General features: G+C 35.6%; 1 long non-coding RNA gene across 2 annotated transcripts in view; it reads right to left on the reverse strand.

The window, feature by feature from the left end:
• Window positions 1–6,643, reverse strand: part of LOC107709412 (uncharacterized) — a 154,666-nt gene that overhangs the window by 11,277 nt on the left and 136,746 nt on the right. For both annotated transcript variants that reach the window (XR_001636497.1, XR_001636496.1), the window contains one exon: window positions 4,753–4,865. This is a non-coding gene — a long non-coding RNA (uncharacterized LOC107709412). The remainder of the gene's footprint in view (window positions 1–4,752; window positions 4,866–6,643) is intronic.

Consider the following 6,643-nt stretch of genomic DNA (forward strand, 5'->3'; position numbering starts at 1 on the left):
TTTTTTTTTTCTTTTTTTTCCCCGAAGCAATCTGGAAGGTTAGGCTTTAGATGAAGCTTAATTAGTCTCTGGTTCAGCTATTATGCTCTCGGCGGTCTTGTCAGGCCACACAGTAATGTTGAGCTGACGTGGGGTCAATAAGAATCTGATTGTTTTCGACCAGTTGAGTCAGTGGGAAGCTGGAGTGATGGTACTGATGGGTTTCTAATGTCCTTATATAATACCTAGCCAGCTCTGTGATTTGTGTAAACACCATATAATCTTTCACAAAGAGAGAAGACTTAAAGGGATGGTTCATCCAAAACAAACTGACATTTAATTTATTATTTAGCGAAAATCCTGAACATGTGTGCACTTGTGTTCTTTTTCTGGCCAAGCCAGAGTGAACCGCTACTCTCACGTATTCTCACAAACGGCAAGGCCAGGATTTCGCTAAATAATACATTTCAGCTTGTTTTTCATTGTGTGTCTTCAGAACACTTGAAATATACAGCACGAGTCACGTGGGAGTTTGTTGATGATACTGTTGCATTATTTTTTTAAAGAAAGTTGGTCTCCGTTCACTACTGTTATATGTTTGAACACAAGCAAGACATTATTTTTTAAATATCTCCTTTTGTGATCCAGAAAAAAAAGGCATTATGCATTAGAATAACACCAGGGTGAGTAAATACTCCAATGACTGAATTTTGTCCTTAAGTCTGACCTCCAAAAAAGAAAAAAACTACGAATTCATCACAATGCAAGCGAGTGATTTATTCTTCTACACAGGTCAAGAAATCTTTCCACGTGGGTTAATTTTATTCTAAAAGGTTTACAAAGTCCATAATGTGGTTAAAGATATAACAGGAAGTCAAGAAACAAAAAAGTTGTGACCAAATGAGTCAAACCTCTCCGTTGAAAGAAATTTTGTACATTAACATTCAATTATTTTAAACATCAAAATAATTAAAGAACACCCATTTATTCCAACAATTCAACAAGAACAACATGAATGGTTCCAACAAGGGCTGTGGTTGGATTAGTAGTTCATGTAAATCATGCTAATGAGACTAGTCAGAATTGGAGGCTGTGCAGCCTGTTCTCATTTCACAATGTATACATAAATACGACATGCTTTATAAGAACATTTTGGACCGTTAGGCATGGATTTTTTCTAGTGTAGTCATGGGGGCTGATCTCTAAGCAGGTTAATTGGATGTTTAAATCTGTAGCTTTGGGGTGACTGTATGGAAAGGTTTGTGAAACACAATATACTTCAACTCAACATCAATGACAAGACGGAAAGTCTGGCAGATAAAAGCACTGTCAATACAGTGTGTATCAGACACTTCCTGTGAAGTAATGAGTTCATGTTTTATCAGGTCCAGCATTTTTAGAGATCAGTCAGAGAGATTAAGAAAGAAAGAGCATGTCAGAAGGGGGAATCAGACCTGGTGAAGGCAAAGTAAAAACCTTAGAAATAATCAAAGAAAGGCAAGGCAGCACATAGTGCTCAATACAGTTTGTTTTTGAGTCTCTTTTGCTCATCAAGGCTGCATGTATTTCAAAAATACATGCAGCAGATCAAAAAATCTAGTATTACAATTTAAAATAATGTTTTCTATTTGAGCACATTTTAAAATGTAATTTATTCATGTAATGCAAACAAAGCTGAGTTTTCAGCAGCCAATGTCACATGATCCTTTACAAATCATTCTAATATGCTGAATTGTTGCTCAATAAACATGTCTTATTATTATTATCAATCTTCAAAACCGTTTGATATTTGATTATTTTCTGCGGAAACCGATTTTAAATAGTTTTTCATAGAAATATTTTGTAACAAAGCAAATGTTTTACTGTTACTTGATCAACGTAATGCATCCTTGCTGAATAAATGTATTAAGTTATTTAAAAACAAATCTTACTGACATCAAACCTTTGAAAGGTAACCATCTAATAAACAAATCCTGTCTTAAAGTCATGTCAGAATGATAATTTTTATGAGCTAAGTGCACATCAGTGCCATCACTATTATCTTTATTGTCAGCGAAGATGCTCAGAAATTGATTTTGGTCAGTATTAAGTTTTAATTGTCAGAAGCTTTGGCAGAAAATACCAGTCGTTTAGCTTAAGTTATGAGCTAAATGGCTTGGGTGAAAGAACTACTATTATTGACTACTCACTATACTATACTACCATTATCTAATGCACATGCTCTAAACTGTCCTTCAGTTCACTGAACTGAATTACATGGAAATTAAATTAAACCGAACTTAGTTTCTAGGAGCAGCACTGACTACCTTAAGGAGGTACAGGATCAATAATTGCAAACACAGACATACACACTACATACACACATTTGTTCACAAACATACACTAATTAGCTTGCAATGTATATCTGCTAGCAAAGTAATTAAACTTTTTTTAAATCTCAGACCCACAGCATAAGGCAAAAATCACATTCCATTTTCCTCAGAACCAAAATGTACAGCACAAAACATTTGCATTCAGCTCTTCGTCTGTTCCTGAAGGCAAAAATGACTGGTTAAGCTGTTGATTTTGCACGGATTTGAGATCATTACTGAAACTGTGCCATTAGAGAGCTGGCATTTCATTCGACTGGTACACCAAACCTCACTAAATATGGTAATAATTTAGCTAGCAGTTGGAAGCGGTTTATTGATTTAGGTGTTGATGTAGATGTGTTTCTGCCATCCATTTGTGTACTTATGAATATTCCTATTTGTTTAATTAGTGTAACTGGGCAGCAGGGGAGGGAGTCAGGGCCAAAATCGAGAGAGGCTAAAGCCTGTGTTTTATTGGATTTAATTTACTTTATTTTATTTTTTGCCAGTTGTATATTTAAAGCAGACAGGGGGATAGAGTGCAAACGAATTTCATTGCCAAAAGCTCCACAACCACATACACAACTAGCCCTATTTTATACTGATTTGGCCTCTCATAAATGTGCTGACAATAAATTTAAAAATATATATAAATTATACCCAGTAGGTTTTCAAGATGGCAAATTAATTCAAAGTAATAATTTGTGTATTAAATAGAACTACACTTACAAAAACCTTTGAATTGAGTCCGATTACAGCTGAAAATAGACGAAAACATAAGATGAATCTCAATATAGTGCTGCTTTTTACATTACAGCAGACAAAAATGGTCATTAACCAAAGTTATGAATATTCATGGTGCACATCTGTAGTAGACTGTGCAGGTTCTGCCAACAGAGGTCACACACAAAACTCAAATAATTTCTCACCGAGCTCAGCCAAACTGACTTTCACCATGACTAGCTCAAAGGTCAACAGCAGATATCATCCATCTTTTACAAGCAGGCTGGACCGTCGGGCTCCTGTGTGTGTTTGTGTGCACTGCACATAAACACATTTCCAATTCCATCTGAGCATAATCAACAAAACAAGACAGTACCAGTTCAGAATATTTCTTAGCCATATCATCTGACATGATTCAGTCATCGCTTATGCATGTAAGTATAATTAGATGACAGGTTTGTCAAAGTCCATACTGTATTTAGCACTGCATATAGCCATTAAGTTCAGGTAAGTGGGTAACAATAGCAACAGTGTGGCTGATTGACAAATTACCAATGACAACAACACATTATTTAACATTTTATTGTAGCTTTACATATCACAAGTATATTAAGAAACGTTTGTTAAAAGTCTGGAAAAGTCAAACCAATCCTCAAAGGGCCAAACAGTGAAAACACAGTCCTTTAGAGAAATATACTTGAGTGTTTCTCTAATTAATCTGAAAAAAAGTCATAAAACAATATTGAAGTGAATTATTTGTCACTACATTTCTGACAAAATGTCAGTTGCGGTCAATGTGGCGACTACAGTGCTCAAACAGAGGAAATATTGAAAAAATTATGTGTGCATGTGATCTACTTTGGCTGAGAAACTTTTGGCACCCTGAACAAACTTCGCACATTTCCTCTCATACAATGTGTGTGATTGAATGATGGCGCTGTTTTAACGTTCAAAGAACAACAAACAAGAGGAAATGTTTTACTACACCTCTGTATCACCATACTGACATGAAAAACACTGCTGCCCATCCGTTCAGTGTGTGTATGTGTGTGTAAAAGTCAACTGCCCTGAAGAGCTCTTCTATAGAACCATTAAAAATTATTGTTTCACATCACAATCATCACGAATAACAATGTTTTAAATGAAGAACAATCATATCTAAACTTTAAAGATGCCTTTGAACACATTTAAAACATGCCTTAAACTAAAAAGTGAGCTGCTGACCTTAAAGAATTTCAAATCCGTAAATAAATTAACAGCGCCCTGCATTGACCTTGACTAGATGAGCCAAATAACGTCATTTGTCTCAAAGCAGCCAAGGGGAAAAGTGTGTGAGAGTGTGTGTGTGTTCGCCCAGAGACGCAAGTCACACATAACTCACTCATCTTGTTCATATAACAATTTTGGGTGTTACCTCAGAAACACAAGCCTTGAATTTTCCATCCATCACTTTCCTAAGACACAGTCTAATCCATATCCTTAATTTATGTCATTTCACCTCTCACTTTAATGAAGGCATGATCAAAAAAGTTGTAGATGGTAATTTAAGTGCTTAATTAACTCATTTACTGGATTGTTAGGCACATTAAGAGCAGGTTGTTCCACAATTGCTGCTGTTAATGCAGTTGAGGAAAGGTTTCAGAGGTCACTGGGAAATTAGGCTCTGACAGGCAGAATGATTAGACATGCTAGAGATTACCTGTCTCTCTCTCTCTCCCTTTATCCGTGTGGTGTCAGTGTTCTGGCACATTGTGCTGTTATGCTGCTGATGAACCAACACATGTTGACCTCATCTGTCCTGTCTAGTATTACCTATAATTGGAGGAGGAGAAAGAAAGAAATAGAGGAGAGCATTAGTTTTCATACTGGAATCAAGATGACAAAATGACGTCACAGAAATATAGGCCCTTTTCAACATTTATTTAACCCTCTATGGTACGCATTGTTATTTTGGAATTTATTTTATTTAAATATAAACAAAAACATTTTTTTAAAGGGGAAAATGTTGGGAAATACTGACACATCACAATTATTGTTGTATACTGTACATACAGTATACACAAATATACTGCAAAGTATCAAATATACTTGAACCTTTTTTTATAGAACATAGCTGTGCAGAGTTTTCTTTCTTCAAAGCATTAAACATATATCATAATTATATTATTTTTGCATAATTATCTAGAAAATAACTAATGAGGAAATCTGCCATGCAAAGGCAAAAGACCGTAGCTTTGATTTTGGTCGAAAATGAGTTATTCATATTTTGGGGACATTCAAGACATCCTTTATCATGTGCATAAGTATCTTGAGTCAATTTTGTTGTTTTTCCGAGAAAATAATGGGTTGTCTTACCCATAATTTCGAAAAGCCCCGGAGAAATCAAGGCAGAACACCGTATAACACCAGTTACTGCTCTTTGATTTTGTTTGGAACGCTCAAAATGAGTGGCGGCGTTCTGCCTGTGTTTAGCAGCGTGTCAATATGAAGTTACGGTGCCGGTGTTCTGACGATTTGTGCTACCAGCATCTTATTCCTGTGGTTTGAGGCTTTTGTTAATGTCCATACCTACCCCTACCCTAAACCTACCCGTCCACACCTACCCTTACCCTAAACTTACCCTTAAAACAATGTCAATATATTTTTGGTAGCACAATCTCATAGGTAGCATGTTTCATCGGTACACCGCCTTGGAGTTATACGGTGTTCTGCCTTTTTTTTTTCTGTCCATTAAAGTCTCCCGCATTTTAATTATGGTGTAACTTGTATACTTTCACACATCTGATCTGTCACTGAAGCACTTTATTAGACAAATTAATTAGATAGATTGCGATCTCCCAAACAGCTCCATATAACAAAGCACTGTAAAGACTAGATACCTTGGTAGCAATACATAATCGCGAATAAGCTTTAAAGATTTGTTTTTAATTATTTTTATTTTTTTTGTAATGCAGATTATTCACCAGGCTGTCACTTCTAGTTGGACGCGTGTGGACTCAAATGCCGTAGCATGTAGCATGATCAATCATAAAATCAGTACTAACAGTTCGCAATTAAATCCATATCCTACCTTTTCTTGTAACCCGATAAAATCAATCCATGGCGATGAACGTCATTGGAGATGTTTAATCCACAAGCATTCTGAGCATTCCTGCTTGCTGTTGTTCACATTAATTCACAAGTCGTTCTTTTAGGTTAAGCTATTTCATTCAAGTCAATATAAAAGCAATTATGCTATTTCTAGCATTCTTTTACATTACTGAGCATAGCAAATAAATTGGTTGCAAAACGGTATCCACTCACGTTTAACTTTTAGTCTATTTGTTACGGTCAAAAAAACAACACATTACTATATGTCTATACTATACATTACTATACAGTCACATTACTATATGCAATAGCCTATATGAGATAGCCCATAATCACTAGATTTATACAAGTGTTACTATAATGATTTTGTAAATGGTGATCAGCAACCAAATATTGATAATGTGGAAGTTACTGCCTTTTACCTTAGTATGACTTCTCACTTTTTGCAGACAATGCAAAGGCAGAGTACAGCAACTTCAAAATAGGGGTAAAAATCAAGT

This window comes from Sinocyclocheilus rhinocerous, unplaced genomic scaffold (genome assembly GCF_001515625.1).
Source record: "Sinocyclocheilus rhinocerous isolate Xijiao unplaced genomic scaffold, SAMN03320098_v1.1 scaffold416, whole genome shotgun sequence".
NCBI lineage: Eukaryota > Metazoa > Chordata > Actinopteri > Cypriniformes > Cyprinidae > Sinocyclocheilus > Sinocyclocheilus rhinocerous.